Raw genomic sequence first — 18,349 nt, 5'->3', positions numbered from 1 at the left:
CTAGTTTGTGTCAGTAATACTGTAAATTTAGAAATGTGTGTGGGCAGGTTGTTTTGTGTTCATCAGATTTTCATGGCAACCGTTTCACTGCAAACATTTTTGTCCAACACTGTGGCGTAGGGGTGGATACCAGTTCGCTGGACGTGATTCAGACCTTTATAATATAACATCCAAGAACCAAGTCCAAAAACCTGAAGTCCAAAAAAAATTGAATAAAGTACAAATATATTTTTCTATTTTGTTTGATGAAAAGGGTTTTAAAGTCTCCCCTCTGACAAAAAAGGCATTTAAAATAGGTGCAACATTCAGATATCAAACACTTTGGTTTATCTTGAAAGTCTTCTCACCAAGAAACTTTTATAGTTGTGCATGTCATGATCAGTATTAATTCTCTATGCTTGATATTGTTCTGATAAAACAAAACATCAACTGGACAGGATCAGGTCCAGGTTCAGGTCCCTGGACCTAAACTTGGACTTGGACCTTATTAAGCCAAACCTATATCCACCCCTAAATACACATACAATTAAGAACAATACCTCAAATTCCCAAACGAACGACAGAAAACCACCATCACAAAACTACGAATCAGCTGTCATAAACTCCGTATCGAATCAGGAAGACACAACCGCACACCTCTGGAGCAAAGAATTTGTCAATTTTGTAAAAGATGAAGTCCACTATATGGTAGATTGTAGTTTATATAAATGTTTTGTTTAATTATATCATGGAAACGTTTACACGCTTTGAATTTATGTCTTATATTGAGAAATTCATTTTTTATTATACATTTTGACCATACAATATCAAATAAGTCCATGTCAACTTATATTTCTAACATCACAAAGAGACGAGAAGAAGCCGAACTTATGAATTAGAGTAGTTTTAGATCAATTGCTTTAGATTATTATTAGAAATCCTAGGTCATTATATGAATATTACCATGTATTTTGTATCTATATGCCTGTACTTAGCCCATGATAGGGCATGAATGTACAATAAATGTTACTATTATGATAATTATGGCGATTTGGCCCCATGGAAGGTCGCAAACACGTCATTCACTAATCGGTTTTATGCTTTCACATTTAAAAGCGGAGCGCACAAAGCAGACACCGCTGTGCCCGACAAATTACTGCTCTTGTAAACAGTATCATTGCGTTCTGGGCGTGTCCTCTATACTATCAGACGTATCTCCCTTCCATCGTTAATTTCCACAGCAAAATTTAACCATTTTTTTGTTGTTGTTTTTTCTTTGAAAAGGGAGTAACGTTAACATTTTGTTGAAAAAGGTCATCATTCCAGAAAACGATGAATAGTTTGTACGGCGCTATCCGCCATTCGTTTCAATTAAGAATGTTACAAACAGGTGAAGTCTATTATGAAAGCCTCATCGAATGGCTCTTAAGAAAACAGATCGCGAAAGGAAAGGTTCTGGGTTCGAACCCCTGCGGGCCCAATGTGCATGAGGTCATTGGAAAGGCATTTGACACCAATTTTCTCACTCGACTCGGGTGAATTTGTACTAGCTTTAACTGGGGACGTCTTCATGGATGGGTGGCAAAGGATAGGCCCCGTGCTTGAGGAGAGCGCACTTCGAGCACGTTAAAGAACCCAACACACTTATCTACAGGAACAGGGGCCCACCCTGGTGTCTGTTTTACGCAGCTTGTATTCAACGCGCAAAAGTGGTATGTTCCACCTTGAGGTGGTTTATCATTTACGCGAAATAAATAAATAAACAAACAAACAAACTTGCACAAACAAATAGACCGGAGCGGTACGCCAATTTTGTTCCATGGATAAGTCATTTTCTACTGGATATAATCACCCGAAATACGTACCCCACTAACATCTCAAAAATAGGTGATGGTTAATTGCAGACTTTTAGCGGTGCCACAGTGCCATCACTGCCTTCGTATTAGTGCTAATCCGACAAGGCTTTCAAAAATGAAGCAATCAAAATATTCACAGATCCTGCCAATCACTATCTAGATGACTCTTCGTGTAAAGCACTGTGCATTTTGAAAACAAGTGTCACTCTTAATCTCCAAGCAGATACAGAATCCGACTCAGTCTCTATGTTATTATATTGCGGCAATTTTTGGACGTCTTTTAGTATTTTGCCGGGAACATATGTCTGTCTGTCTGTCTGTCCGTCAGTCAGTCAGTCTGCCAGTCAGTCTGTCTGTCTGTCTGCCTGTCTGTCTTCCCGTTTGTCTGTCCGTCTGTGAACATGATAACTCGAGAATGCCTGGGTGGATTGTGTGTATATTTGGTAGGTGGGTAGGTCTGGATAAGACCTCCAAACGAGTCGATTTAGACATTTCATCGCACAACGGGGGCCCATTTTGGTCCATCTATCCACCAGTCCCATCGATCCCTGACGGCCAAATTAGTCGCTAAAATATATGGATGAAGGTTAAAGATATTCAGGCTGATACTCACTCAAAAAAGTTAATTAGTTCACTGATGCCCAGTGAACTAATTAAGATAGCGCCGTCAAGAGGGCTTCGGTTACTATCGTGTACGTATCTGTTAATCCTGCGTATCTGTTAATTCCCTTTTTGATCTCCCCGAGAAATTAGACACCATACATCAGTCTGCCTCTTTCCATTGTGTCCGACAAGCGGACTTATATCTAAAACCTTGCCTCGAGAGGAGTTTAAAACACACTTAAGAGAAAGGATCTTATCTATCCGAAACTCTGTCCGGTTTTGTGTGGAGTACCATACTGGGTCTGTTTTCTGTAAATTCGGCTTGACTCCATCTTACTTGAACCTAGACCAATACTGACAAAAGGAACTCACGTACTGACAAAATGTATCAAAATGCAAAGTTGTCCAAACCTTTTAATGAAGTCTTTTTAAGTTTCTTTTTTGCGTGCAGAATAACAATTCGATCTGGTCTTTGTTTACGAATAAACGAAATTAAAGTTAAGACTAACGTCAAAGGGGACTAGTGTTCCTTGACCTGATACCTTCGCCGAGCAGTTTTATACCATATACCATAACACCTGATACCATAATTTGCATCACCATGTATGATGATCCCTACAAGGGTTAGATATTTCCTCTGTGTGAAAATGTCATCATCTGTCCATTACTAAAGCCCAGTTAACACTCGCATTTTCCAAGCACATTCGGAGCACACTCAGCCGAAGTCCGACTCAACGGACTGTGTAACCTGTGGACATTTAGTGTACTCAAGTACCCTTTCCCGGACTCGACTTGAGTAACCTCGAAACCATGCCGAACAGGAGGGGCAAGTCGGACTGAAGTCGCGTTGAATTGTGTGTAAATCCAAGGAGTCGACCCCGAGTCAAGGTCAAGTCTACTTCCGGTGAGTTATGCCATGCTCAGGTCAGGGGTCATTTAAAAATCAGTGAAAGTACTTGGCTCAAATTTGGAAATTTCTTTCTGCTCTTTAAGCCATAGTTTTTCGGTGTCTGTTTAATTTTGTGCTCTCTGTGATGCAAGTTTGTCATGATTCAAAGCGAGACAATACTGCGGTCGTCACACTAACTATTGGCTTAGACTACTATGAAAGAATTGTTAAGAAAGCGTAATTATAATACTGCAGTAGAACAAGAACTAGATTGGATTATTCCTGTTCAAGATATTTTGTGCAGGCATGGTTTCCGAAATATTTGGCTAAACCCTGCGGTTGATGCTAAACATTTTGGTAACATATTCAAAGAACGCTTGAAGGATACATTTCTCTCTGGTTGGCGACAAGAAATAAGGAGCTGCAATAAACTAACAACTTATTCTCAAGTCAAAACTGACTTCACATTGGTAATAAATTAACGATTAAAAAATCAATTCGTAAGAAAGCCTTTATACTAGTGGTTAACATAACCAAATTTAGAATCAGTTCTCACTGCTTGAAAATAGAAAAAGGCCGATATCATAATGTAGCAGCCGACCAGAGACGATGTCCTTCATGTCAAGATAGCGTCATTTCCTAATGACATGCCCCGCATATACTGTAGATAGACGAAAATTAATGGATATGATCACATGTAAATCCAGTAAACCCTTGCCAAAGGCAAACACTGACATTTTCAATCTACTTATGTCATGCCCCGACACCATATCTACGTACTTAGGCCAATATATATGTAGCGCTCTACAAAAGAGAGTATGTATTGTAACAGACAGAAACGTTTAACGTGTATTATATCAGTACACCATTTACATCCATATTCTTGTAGTTATAGTTTTCAGAATAGAATAAACTAGTTTAGTACTCATTATATTGATTGTCTTGTCATTGTTGCCATACATTGTGCCATGTACGATTGTCGAGCGATAAAGTTCATTAATTCTTAAGTCGAACATCGGCCAGTGTATTCCAAGTGTGCTTGAAAACAGCCTAAGGTGTCCTAGTATGTTTTTCATCAATCATGCAAATAAATCCCACATTTGCAACGTATGAAGATAGAACTGTTTTTCAACGGCCCACTACCACATGCTTGGTTTCCTTGCCAGCAAATCTACAGACCTGCTCTCCTGACTGTACCACTACTAAAAAGGGGTGACAGACTATACTGCATACGTTACAATGACCGTCGCAGTGCTATTCTATAGCATTTCCATATTAATTGTGCAAATAAGACTATAGTTTGCATAATCAATGTCTAACAATGTTCGCCATGACCTCCTTTTGACACTTCATGAGTATGAAAGTCCAGTCAGTTAGATCTAGTATATCATATCAACTCCTGAATAACTATGCAATTTATCTAGTTGCCTGTCGAGTAACCGTTATGCTTTGGTCCAAATTGCAACGTTGCCCGTCGGGTCGGTCAATTTTTAATCTAAATCTTTTAAAAGATTATAACTTTGGGCAGGGCCAGCCGAACACTAGCCGACTGAGGCGAACACCAGCCGAATCACTCCCGAATCATGCACTCCTAACCATGGTCGGGGGAAGGTCGGGAAGCCATGTTCGGCTATGTGTAACCAGGGCTTAAGCCTAGGTTACACATAGCCGAACATGGCTCCCGAACGCTAGCCGACTCAGGTCAGCGGTAGTTCGGGAGCATTCTGACCAGTTTTTGGGCCACGCCTATCTTTGGCGCCGAACATGCGCCGAAGATGCGCCGATCATCTCCTAACCAGTACACGAATTACTCCCGAATGGGCCCCGAATGCTTTCTAGCTTACTCCCAACCATCCCGACCTCTAGCCGCAGACTGCCGAATCTCTCCTGACTAAACCCCGGCCGATTGCAGACCCTCTCACGAATTTAAATGGACATATTCAGCGACTTTCAAAAGAGGGGTCATTTTCGGTTTTGATTAAAATAATCCATTCTATTATGTTCTTAACATCACCGAGAGATCGAATTCGGATCCTGGCTAGCTTTAATACTGCTTTTAGTGTTCTTCTTTGTTTTTGGTCGTGTGAAGGTCGGGGGTGATTCGCCCACGTTCCGATAGTAGTCACTTGATTGAGAATTAGTTAGCAGAGTTTTGTCTACGGCCTTGGGGTGAGTTACGGGTAGGTTGGAAACTAGTTGGGAGTAAGTCAGTAGACTAAGTGTTTCTGGCGTGGTTAAGGTTCTAATTTTACTACTGACTCAATCCCGAATACCAGCCGAGCACTAGCCGACCGCGCCGAACACCAGACGAACACCAGCCGACCCATTTCAGACCCTCCGTCCAGAGCCGAATGTTTTGAAATTTTCAAAACATTCGGCTGGCGCAGCCGAACGCCAGCCGAACGCCAACCGAGCTAGCTCCCGAATCACTCCCGAATCACTCCAACCATGGTCGGGGGGGAGTCGGGAGGCCATGTTCGGCTATGTGTAACCTAGGCTTTAGGGAATTAGGAACTATTTGTCTATTATCGTTTGTTTGTTCGTTTGCTTATTTGTTTGTTTGAAGGTGATGTTCGAAATTCTGAGCAGATGTATGCGAGGTCGGCTGTAATGTTGGAGGCATATTAGGCGAGTGACACATTGAGGACCTTCCCAGGAGTTTGGTCCCGACCACTCCCCAACAAAGGTCGCAGCCGCCATCCTATTCCAGTTTCAGTTCGCTCCTCTGACCGCGTCTAAGAAAAACATGACTTCCCATGGTTTGATTTGTCGAAACCATAGTCGGTTGCAGACGACTTTTAAAGAGGTAACCTTGTTGGCCAACTCATAACCACAGATGGCCTTGCTCACGAATCACTCCCAACCATGGTGCGTGTGGAGCAGGGCGGGGGGGGGGCATGGTCGGCTACACATGTAGAGCTGTACTGGATGGTTATGGCTGACAATCCTACGGCTAAAGAATCATGTGACGAATGTGACCGCGCCGCAAGTAATGGTCTACTCACTGCAACATGATTAGTAACCAATGGTAGCCAAAGAAACTAATGTCTACTTACCACCTGAGAACACTAGTTTCTTGCGCTGCGTGCTTGCCAGGTGTCCTATCACCGGTATCCTCAACAGTCACAACGCCGTAGACGGTCTCAATCTTTCACTGGTGTACCGGCAGAATCTTCATTGAAAATAAAACAGTACAAAACAGTTCAGGTAGACGAGGACTATCCACGTACTACTACAAATGTATCTGTATGGCGTGAAATGACGACAGCATGTTGCTTGCAGTGCGCTCGTGTGTATTAGAGCGCGGTAGTGTGAACAGGTGTAGACGCCCTTACTGCATACTTGAATATACCTGGGAAAGCGTCACAGTGATTCGATACAAGCACTTGATTCCAAATATCCGAACGATTTTCTTTTCAATTCCTATAGCCCTGTCATTCCTATATCTTTTTTATCCATTATAAAAGAGTGATTTCCCCTCTTCTGTCTTGTCGCGTATTGTATTCTTGGGGAAGTAGGAACCGTTTGTCTCCTTATTTGTGCCCCAGGTGTGTGCGAAGAATCAGAGCAGAACGTCTTTTGTGGGAACACCTGTGTCGCCGCTGTACATCCTCCTTTCTTAGTCAAACAATGGCGAAGGTTTGGGAACATAAGCAGTTCAAAAGCCTTCTTAATTCTTGTGAGAAACAGTGATTTGAAGTAAGATATGCGAGGCTCGAAGCTACATTGAAGTGTTTTGCGACATTTCCTACAATAAGAGAATTCGCGAAAGGAAACGTGCGAGGCAAAAATGATGTCGCAATCAAACAGGCGATTGAATGTACAGTCCTTGGTAACTCTAAAATCCTCTCAGTAACTGGCTCAGATCGGGTAGCGTAATTGCATTTCTGTGAACTGGGGCAGGTTGATTTGTACTGGGAGCCGTTTGTTAACGCTCGACTTGCTGTGTTGATGTGCTGAAATCTTCTGTTTATCTTAGTGTCTACCACGCTGAGTCCATCGACGCTGAACCGATCGTCCGTGAGGATGAAAAAGGAAAAGGAGGACCAGACTCCGAGGGATACCGTAGGAATGGTAGAAATTGGCTGAATAATTTGTCAGAGAAGTCAACCGGCTAAAAGGCTATACCAGTATAAGGAGTTACACATTTGCAGCACAAGAAGTCTGAGACTATATTCTTCCTTAGTCTTCTTTTCTTCATTTCTTGTCTTTGAGAAAGACAAAGGACAAAGGTCACATGATGTGAATAGAATTGTCTTCGTCGTTTTTACTTAACTTGACATCACTCACTTTTTCTTGCCCTTTCTCTCTCTTTTATTGTCTCCGTGCATACGATATGGACTATAGTATTGGGCTTTCGTACCCAGTAAGATTTATCAAAATCAGTCTGGTTTTCTACGTTCTTTTTCTTCCTATTCCGGTTACAAAGCACAACGCATGTGCGAAGTGGGCTTTACATATGTGATAGTAGGTTGAACAAGCTGGTAAAATTGCACACTAATTTCGCTTGAGTCCAAATTCTGTCAAATTTAGAAAGATAAATTTCCATCTTCTCGGATTGCATTTACCTACATCTATCATCATGTCCACCAAGTAGATTTGCAGCCATAATCCTTCACTCACAGAGAATGGTCTCCGCCACATTAGTATTCACACGGCGTCATACCGGTCATTGACCTAGTTTCTCTCAAAGCCCGAGGTTATTGAATACAAAAGCTAACCCTTTCTCAGAACTATGTAATGGACGGGCGGCATTTAATGATTCTCTCACTGATGGGGCACAACTTTAATCTAAAACTTATTAGTAAAACCCGAAGTCTATTTGGGGGGTTACCACCTGGGACCGGGTTATTAACGATGTATAAAGCCAGTTTCTCGTTACGCTGACTTGCAGGTAATTGTAGTTCTTTTTCATGTTTTGGGGGGTTACAAAGTTTGAATGATGAAGAGATCAGTCATGATTTCACTTCATTTCTACCACGTCACCCATAGTTGGGTATTCTCACCTCTCAGCGACAAGAGAGTCTGGAACATTGCGTTCTTTTCAGGTCGGATTCGTTTAGACACGCTCATAAGCAGTCCTCATGGAAACTCTTTACTCGCTACTTTTCTGTCTATTTTTTTCGAAATATACAAATAGAAAGTAGATTCTAGATTGTCATGACCAAGTGAGACACAATATGCACACATAAGAGGTACAAGGTTTAATCCTGTACTACACAGTCTTTTATGGCAGGAAAACACTTTTTTCAAAGGACTGGAATTTACGATTTTAGCTCATGTTATAGTTCAAATTACAAGTTCATGTTTTAGACAAACTTGCATTTAATACTGGAGGTACCAGAATGTAACGTATTTCCTCGGGATTGCCAAGTACCCGATTGCTCAGATTTTCCAAAAGTGTGACGTAAGCAACTGCTCCAAGGTGACTGGAAGTCGTTCTCAGTCACGTTCCCTCTCATGCAGGTTGATCAGCCCTGTTGTTGGTATCCTCTTAATAAATCGAAATTACGCAGGACAGAGAATTTTCGCATCAAAATCATTCTAAAAGTAGAGTCCCACGACCTCATACCTTCGCCAACTTAACTTTTTCGAGAAGTAGTCCTGTGTGTTCTACTACTGCAGTGGTCTTGACACTCTTCGATAAACATTTCTCATTTATCATGCAAATAAGGTCCTCATTTGCATACATTATATCAGTTGATCATCTTCTCTACGCAAATAACGCAAATTGTTCAACAGTTCAAAGTATGAAAGTCTTATTTTAGCAAAGAAGGCTATTGAAGCATTTCCTCATATATTATACAAATGATGCCCTCATTTGCATAAATTATGTCTGATAGCGTCCACATTCACTTACCTTCCGAATGCTGCAAGAATGAAATTCCCATCATTTACCACTACAGAATTATAGTATCTACTCTTTGATTATTCAAATTCTGTCTTCATTTGCATAAATGATATCTATTGATATTCCTGAAGATTTTTAAACTTTCCTCATTAATTATGAAAATGAATCCTAATTTGCATAATTAGCATATTATTATGTAAGCTATATATTTTAAATGTCTTTTAACTTGCTATATCTGACCTCTCAATTTGTAAGCTGAATTCGATTGTTGATTATAAATGTAAACAGTCCTTATTCCCAATGTTGTCTTAGTACACAGTAGTGTTCAAATATCTTAATTGTATTTTAATTGAATTATCAAGTTGTTATTTTTGCTGCCCTATAAATTGTAATGCCCGAGCTCCAATACAGTCAATGGGCTGCCATTGTTTGCGACATGTGTGAATGTGAATCAATAAATAAATCATTACTACAAACCAAATGTCATGACGATTCGTCAATACTTCAGTTATTCTCTTTCAAAGTTTGAAACAAAATCGCCCCCTGCAGTTCCAAACTTGCAGAACGTACTCACCCTCCCAAGTGCTATCTGCAACTATAAAATCATGACCATAGCATGTCCAGACATAAAAACCGGCAGTTCCGCTGTAGTACTAGGGGGCTCAAAATCATTTTGAGGTTTTAATAAGACCTACATACATACCAAGTGTGAAGACAATTCATCAAGGCATTCTGGAGTTATCAGAATGTTCAAAGACACACACACGCACACACGCACACACACACACACACACACACACATACATACACACACACACACACACGCGAATGTTGACGAAAACACAACCTTCTAGGTGAAATTAATGACGACTGATGACAATGTTTTTATGTACAGTAATAGCCATGAACCTTCAATGCAGGTTGACACATCCCCCGCTGCCTCGACTTGAGCAGAACGTCTGATATCATGGGGTCTGTTCTGTCTAGATAAGATGTGTCTCTTTCTAGGGCTGCGTGCCTTGAATATCAACTCACATCCCTTCTCATTTTCTTCAATAATGACCATAATACCGCCGTATAAACATACAATATCATGAATTCGAGCAAGAGAGTTCATCTTTTTTTTCTAAGGGTTTTATTTCGTCATCAAAAAGGGTGCTTGAGATGATGATTGACACATTTTCGACCAGTTCTCTTCGGTCTTCCTCGGGATTACCGAGTACCCGATTGACCTTCCGGAAGTGTGACGTATAAGAAATGGCTCAAAGGTGACTTTTTTTAAGATTCAAAATGACAGGAATACGAGAACAAAGTGACGCTGCGATCAAGTTGTACGACTTATTTTGCCAGTGCCACAATTTCTAAGATACTAGTAGGTGACTTCTATATCTTTTACACGGAGAGATTCTCAGTCAAATAGAGCTAGAAGCGTTTGGTCTGTTGAATGTATGTTTATGTGAGTATCATAATTTTAGAATTGTAATCAGCAATTATTGAGGATTAGCCTATAAGTACAAGACAAAGTTCGGCATTGTCAGGGAAAGTATTTAAATCAAACAAACGTCCAGTTAAGTTGACAGTTTGTCAAGAAAGTTCGTCCTATGTTGAGTAAAATTGAGACATTCAAATATGAAATGAAAGATGGTTTCAGATTGGTACCCACAGTCGCAAGATGGACTTGAGACGAAAGCTTGTTTGTAAATACAATGATTAAGACTGTAGGTACCAATGCGAAACCGAGCAAGAAGGGCGCAGGTGTATCGGGGGCAGGAAGAAAAATGCGAGGGCGCCGTGTGCTGCTCGTGTCGGTGAAATTCACAGCACAACATTGTTTCCTTCCATCGCCTCAAGCAAGCGGCAGGACAAACATAGTGACTTTACTGTCATTTGTCAGTAGACTACTTTGGAAAGTTAGTGTGCTTTTTTTTTACAGTTAATGTGCATTTTTTTCAGGTCTATGTTCTTCATGTATAGCGCTAGAAGGAGAAAGACTGAATTGGACGATGATGGGTAAACCTAGCACAATTCTACATCATATACCCCATGGGTTAAATATTTGGCTCCGTCCGCGCGGTTTTAAGATAAATACGTTTTGAATAAATTGGACGATGATTGGTAGCATTACGTTACTAGTAATCGAAATTGCCGACACGCACCGACCCTAATAATCTGTCTAATGTAGAAAGATTACCATAATCCATCTTCTGCATATTGATAAATGTGCAAACGATTTTTCTTGCATGTAACCTGTCGATCCACGTGTCATACTAAAGCGGCTGGCGGTAAAAAGGGGGTCGCGACTAATTGATTAATTGATGACTAACGCGAGATTGGAGGCTACACCTATGAACATGTCGCCGTGAGTGATTGCTGGAATGCATCACCGCGTTCGGAACGTGAAGTCATCCATTTTGTTCCGACTCACGATAAAGACAGATTCTGACTGTAATTTCCAGATATTCATCAAAAATCCCAAATGTCGTCTTCAGAACCAGTCTTTATCGTAGACGTAGACGTTTTAGACGTAGGCACACTTTAGAATTTTGTTTTATTGTCTATCAGTTTGGATTTGTATACACATATATTTATATTCATAAGTTTGTATCTTTGTTAAGTGGCGCTGGCAAAATAAGTTGTATAACTTGAGTGTAGCGCCACTTTGTCTAAGTCACTGTTAATTTTGAATTTAAAAAAAAAACGTCTTTATAAAGAAATGAACCTATCCTCGCTTCAATAACGTCACTTTATGCAGATTACTAAGACGTGACTCGGTGAGCAGTGCCAGTGGATCCGCTGTGGCTCTATTTGTCGAAGCCCCACCCACAGTGCAAATAGGAATGTTACATAGACAACAAAAGGAATGCAAAGATACTGTAATGACTCCATCTTCTGTGTCTTTTCTTACATCTGCGCGTCCCCCAGTTGATGTGACCCGCAACATAAATCAGAGTGGATCTAAAACATTGCTTGAGAATCTAATCATCTAAAACCCGTCCTACTTTCTTCCAAATTCTATCTATCACCATCATTCTTCCGGATTCAATCCAGTGAGGTACATTCAATAAAGTTTTTCCAGTTTGATCTGTCCTTCATGGCAGCTCTCAATGCAGAACCTGAGAGTCCACTGTCTCTTTCAATCAATGCCAATAAAGTAGTGTGAGGTCTTCCAACTCTGCGTTTTCCCTCGGGTAGCCACTGCATTACCCGCCCAGCAAGCTCGTCACTGCGAACAACATGCCCCGCCAGGGCGAGCCGGCGTCGTCGCACTACTGATGAGATGGGTGGCAGAGAGCCGTAGAGTTGCTTATTTGTATCTATCACCGACACATAGATTTGTTTCTCTCAAAGATGTGGTTTGCTCTTCTTCCAGAAAGGCATGGCGTCTTCGATTAAAGACTTGGATATATTCCAAGAAAGAGTGCCAGGAGTTCCATTAAAGACCAGACAATCATGGCAAGACTTACGTCTTTAAGAATAAATCAGTGTCTTGTGTGAAAAGTACTGTCGTTCTCTTAACGGTCCTGCAGCTATGTTTCTTCCTTCACGTTGTTAAAATTTACCACAAGGTAATCAGAGATGGAAAACTTCACCCCGTTATTTCCGTACTGTTTGAGAAACTTCCAGTCCCGCAGATAAAAATAGTATCAGAGTATATATATATATATAGACAAGTATTTGTATATTGAGAATTGCAGAAACAAACACACACACACACACACACACACATACCTACATACATACATACATACACACACACACACACATAGTACACACACACGCACGCACACACACACACACAAACACACACACAGACACATGCACACACACCCACGCACACACACACCCACGCACACACACACACGCACACACAAACACGCACACACACATAAACACACACAGACACGCATACATACAAACACAAACAACACACACATACGAACACAAATACACACACACGCATAAACACACACACAAACACACACATGCACACACACACACACACATACATATATAGAGAAAGACAGAGACAAGCCAAAAGGAATACTTCATTTCAATGTCTTGCTAGCAGAATCACAAATCACAGAGAATCTCTCTCTCTCTCTCTCTCTCTCTCTCTCTCTCTCTCTCTCTCTTTCTCTCTCTCTCTCTCTCTCTCTCTCTCTCTCTCTCTTCTCTCTCTTTCTCTCTCTCTCAATTCATTTTACAAAACGGGTTAGCTCTTCGTCTTACCCTACCCTAATATTTACTCATTTCCAGATGATATACCGACACCTGAAATACCGTCCATACATATAACTAACATGCCGTACTTTTGTTCCTTATACATTCATCAATTATCATTGAAAATAAAGGGCGCCGCCATGCCATCTAGTATCATTGAAAATAAAGGGCGCCGCCATGTTTTCTGACAACAATATAAATCTTAACTACAAAAGAGCAAGTAATTGTGTCCCAAGATTTATTCCTCCAGTATTCCCAACAATTCACCATCTACTGTAGACACATTTCCTTTGGTAATCCATTACCTACCAAAAGGGAATAAAACATGAGGTGCGGTGGCCACGAGCGCGCGCTCCTGATGGATTTATGGAACGCTTCCCTAATGCAATGGGCGCGGGGCCCCGACGTGAGCTGAAGATATAGACGGAAATGTCACAATTAAAACAGCACAGCTCTTTCACTTTCCAAAGACTTTAATTTCCAACATAGTAGCTGGACTATCACAGATCATCTAATGTACAGCACCAGTCTTTGTCAGTTGAAGGAATGAATCGATTAAATGCTTTAATTTTCTGACATCACATCGAGCAAGCTACGGACACGCGACTCCGTTAGAGCAGTGATATCAAGTATGGATCAGACTTGACGCCTTCCGTCCGCATTTGTCCTAATCCCTCCCCACACATTGATACACGGCATCGACATACAATTGCAACTGAAATGTTTCAGTGTCAAAATATTATGCGTCAAACGCTTATTTTCGCACCCTAGTCTGGTTAAAACCACTAAGAGTCATCCTATATTTTTGAACAAAACACGTTCTGTGGCACTTTCATTCTCAATAGACTTAAATTCTAGCTCTCTAATCTAGTCTACAAGGGGTATGTCACTTGTTAAGTAAGAGATCCCAAGGTTAAGGCACTCGAAATCAATTTATGGAAGGTTTCCCTACTATGCAAGTCATTGGGGGTGGGGTGGTTCTTTGAGACCACAGAGCACGCACTCTGAAACTACCTATTTTATTTCACACAGGTAACACGATGTGAGACTTATCATGGCCCTAATCATTTCCAACCATCGTACTTCTATCATCATATCTCCAGTCTCCACAAGGCAACTGCGCCTCTTGTACTGTTACAAATATCTGTAAACATCGTACTTTCATTGTACGACAACTTACCATTTTATCAGTCTCTAGTCTAATAAAAACCACTGGGAAGGAATAAATCGATTCACTGCTTACAGTTTTTGTACCATTACAACTAACACTTCGTGTGACTTTAATTAATGAAAAACCTTTATTGTGCATTCATGCCCCGAGGGGCTAGGTACAGGTCGTTTAACTTAACACATGGAACATACAAGGACATACTACAACAAACAATACAAGCTGTAAACATATAGTGTAGACAAAACGTGTTATTAAACTAAGCTAGTCCAGTAGAGTCGACTTCCTCTCGCTTCTTTGTACATGTGTAAATATATGAACAGACAATATTTCTAATACAAGGATTATCCAGGCGTAATAAAAATATGAATTTGTCTGTTGCATTAAGATGTTCGAAATATGGGATTTTTTCTTTGATAAGGTTAAAAAGTACACTTCTTTCGCTATTGTATAATTTACAGTCTAGGACGAAGTGTTGCTCATCTTCTACTCGATTTATATTACAATGTTGACAAAGTCTATGTTGTAGAGGCGTGCGATTGTGCCTTCCTGTTTCGACATGTAATCTGTGACAGCTAACCCGGAGTTTAGTAGTAGCCACTCTAAAATCATAACACTTTCATCTTCCAATGACATACTTTAGCTCCCTAGTCTGGTCTGGGCCATTGGGAGACTGCTTCCAGCTCTGGTGCTGTTACAACTAACACTCTGTGTGACTTTAATAATAGTACTTTATCTTCCACCGGCTTAAGTAAGCTACATTCTGTCTTGTAACATGACTCTTATGATAGAAGGACGCAGTCCAATGGGGGTTTACTGTCATGATAGCGTACCCGGTGTACGGAGAACCACTTCCATTATCTACAACAGGCTCACATGACCGGAGCTTCGGAACCCTTTTTGGCGACGTTTCGGAATTTCAATTTACGAGTGCTGATAAGGAATTCCTTATATGGCGCTTTAATGGATACGTTACCCATTGCGTGTTTTATTAGTTCCTCCCCTGTCTCATCCCCACTGTCACCATTTCTCTCATGTTGTGGACTGGAGGAGAAAACATGTCTACGGCCGTCCACAGTGATTTCAAACAAATGTTTCCCTGCACGAACGCTGTCTTTGGTGTTGAACACTCGTTTGTGTCGTTTGAATTCAGGATTAATTTCCAAAAATCTTATGGAATAAAAGACAAAAATATTCCTACAACCATTGACAGTGATTTGAAATGTTTGCTTTTGAATGCACATAGTCAACCTAGCCCGTCCTTGGTTCTGAACACTCGGCTGTCAACTGACTACTGTAATCACACCCAAACCCACGGAAAGCGGGCTGAGACGGACAGCTTTGCATGTCAACCGAGAGAAAACATTTCCACGTTCGTCGGAAGTGATGTAAGTCAACTATTTTCCACTGCAAACTGCCACTACACTCTGTCCTTGGTGCTGATATCTAGGTGTTGTTTGAGTTCAGAATCATTTTTTAAACAGGACTATGGAATGAAAAAGAAAATGATATTTCTTCGAGGTTCGTCAGTGATATAGAACAAATATTTTCCCTAACAAATCGGTACTCTGACCCGTCCTTGACACTGAACATTCTGTTGTTCACAGACAACTGTAGCCGTCCCGTTCATCTATTATTACACCCAAACACACATAAATGGACCGACGAGGACACCAATATCACATGCCTCGGGTATGATTGGTACGTGATTGAAACGTGAACATACCCACTCAGAGCTATTACGGACATTGCGGTGTGCGTCCAATACTATAGATCCTTTAGCTCCTGTGATAGGAACACCCTGAATTGATTCATTTATCTGCAGGGGACACAAGTACAGCCATGTAATGTCCTTGATTATGGATTCTGCACGCGATGATATTTCAGATGTATAACACTACAGAACAGATTACACTGTGAACAATTGCTCATATAAGCGGCGCCCGTGTATTTTAAAAGCATTTACTTTGGACGGCAAATCTGTATTTATGTCCGACTATATCAAGGTTTTTATCAGTTTTCGACTCCTTTTATTGAGATTGGCCGCGGCTCTGCTATGAAAGGAATTAAACGTTACTTTCGGGAGAAAAATCACTTCTGCACATTGATTCATTTTCAGGTTTAAACCCTTTCGTTCTGTTGATTCTATTACAGCGTACAGAGAATGCTACTGCATGTACTGCCTGATGAATAATGCCAACAATGTGGATTGTGTTGAGTTAGCAAAGTACTGAAGAGATACATGTGCATACATGTATTCAGATACCATGTATTGCACCCTTCTTACAACGATATAACTGCAGATATGTGTATGAAATATTGTTATGTGACTGTTATGCAAATGTGGCTACTAGTACAGATCTAGATCTATTATTTCTGTACACCTTATATATCATATCTATTTATACATTTGTTTTTGAACCTTCTGTAAAATACTTGATTTTGTTATTCTGTACCTCTGTCATCTCAATGTATGCATCATTCATCGTATTTGGTGTCTTATAAGCTCACACGGGCTGGGCGTATAAAGCGCAAGACACGAAAATAAAATTCCATTCATTCATTCATATATCAACATTTACGAAATTCCTGTACCATGACATACGAGAATAAGATAACGTACATACCTATAGCATGGCCAATGGAGGCAGGACGTCAGGTGCTTTCGAGTTGGTTCTGTACTTTACGGACACGTTTACTGGATCACGTCTCTCTCTGGTGCACGTCAGCCAGTTGCCCAGTCCCACCTGCACCTCCAGTCCCCCTGTGCTACACCGCGCTGTGTGGTTGGCTCTGGGTGTGTCTAAAGCCATATATAAACTTTAGACCGAACCACGCTCATAATTTAGGGGTGTTATTTTTACAATCTTGACGGAATGCTCCATTAAAGTGTAAATGCTATTATCGGCACCGCCGGGACTGTAGAGAGAGTATCGATTTGTAGTCTCGCTTCTACCTATTGATTACTGGGAACACTTAATCTGCTGAAACTGTACATCTATCAGTACAGAGAGGACTGCCCGGGCTCTCCGTGGGCGGTCAGGTTGTCTAGCGGGGGCGTGACTGAAGGAATACGTGTGAGACCTCGTCACCACTAGACTTTACAAAACAATCATGCAAAGAATCAAATTGAGACAAACGAATTCATCAATTGTGAACTTAAAATGACTTAAAGGGTTGAATTAAAACCTCCTTGAAATGACGTAATATTTGGATCTTGAAGCTGAGATTGAATTCCAATATGAAAATTCAATTTCATTTGGTGCTCTTCTCGCCTTACTGTTCCGTTCAGTTGTGTGAATATCTTGATCGGGTTTGTGAGTCATTTGATGGTAGCGTTCTCCCTAACACTACTCTGCTTTATTTGGACTACATTCTTCTTACCGCAACGCCACCATGCGACAAGAAACAGCAGAATTCATTACAAACTGATGAAGGGTGTGACAAGTGGCCGAAACATTGTCAGGTACAAAACGTTGGCTGTGTTAGGGACAATTTTACCTCAAACCAAGAACCGAACCTTTTCGCTCAAACTCGTCCGCTTACTCAGCAAGCACCCAGCTTTCAGATCACGCAGTTCCTCTAAAAATTCTAATCTTGGTGTTGGTGTTGGATTTTAGACCAAGTCACGAGAACTTCCCGTGATGTTCTCACCACACATAATCGCCAAGTTCTCACGAAAAAATACCTTTCAAACTGTGATAAGATTGATCCCAAAATTTACGTGTTCTCTTCTCAATTTTCCTTCAGCCATTCACAACCACAAGGCACGTGAGGCAAAA

The 18,349-nt window shown here is 40.9% G+C and overlaps 1 protein-coding gene across 2 annotated transcripts in view; it reads right to left on the bottom strand.

The window, feature by feature from the left end:
* The window catches only part of LOC136431361 (histamine H2 receptor-like), a 33,263-nt gene extending 15,924 nt beyond the window's left edge, over window positions 1-17,339 (bottom strand). Inside the window, exons 1-2 of one of the 2 annotated variants that reach the window (XM_066422703.1) lie at window positions 17,195-17,339; window positions 6,384-6,499 (exon numbers count right to left, since the gene is read on the bottom strand). The gene's annotated coding sequence lies outside the window, so the exon portion shown is untranslated. Of the gene's footprint in view, window positions 1-6,383; window positions 6,968-17,194 lie in introns of those variants that run through there. The other variant, XM_066422704.1, reaches the window with a different exon arrangement.
* Window positions 17,340-18,349: the final 1,010 nt, after the last annotated feature.

The sequence above is a fragment of the Branchiostoma lanceolatum genome, chromosome 3, assembly GCF_035083965.1.
Source record: "Branchiostoma lanceolatum isolate klBraLanc5 chromosome 3, klBraLanc5.hap2, whole genome shotgun sequence".
In the NCBI taxonomy this organism is placed as follows: Eukaryota; Metazoa; Chordata; class Leptocardii; order Amphioxiformes; family Branchiostomatidae; genus Branchiostoma; species Branchiostoma lanceolatum.
This window is presented reverse-complemented; position numbering and strand designations above follow the sequence as displayed.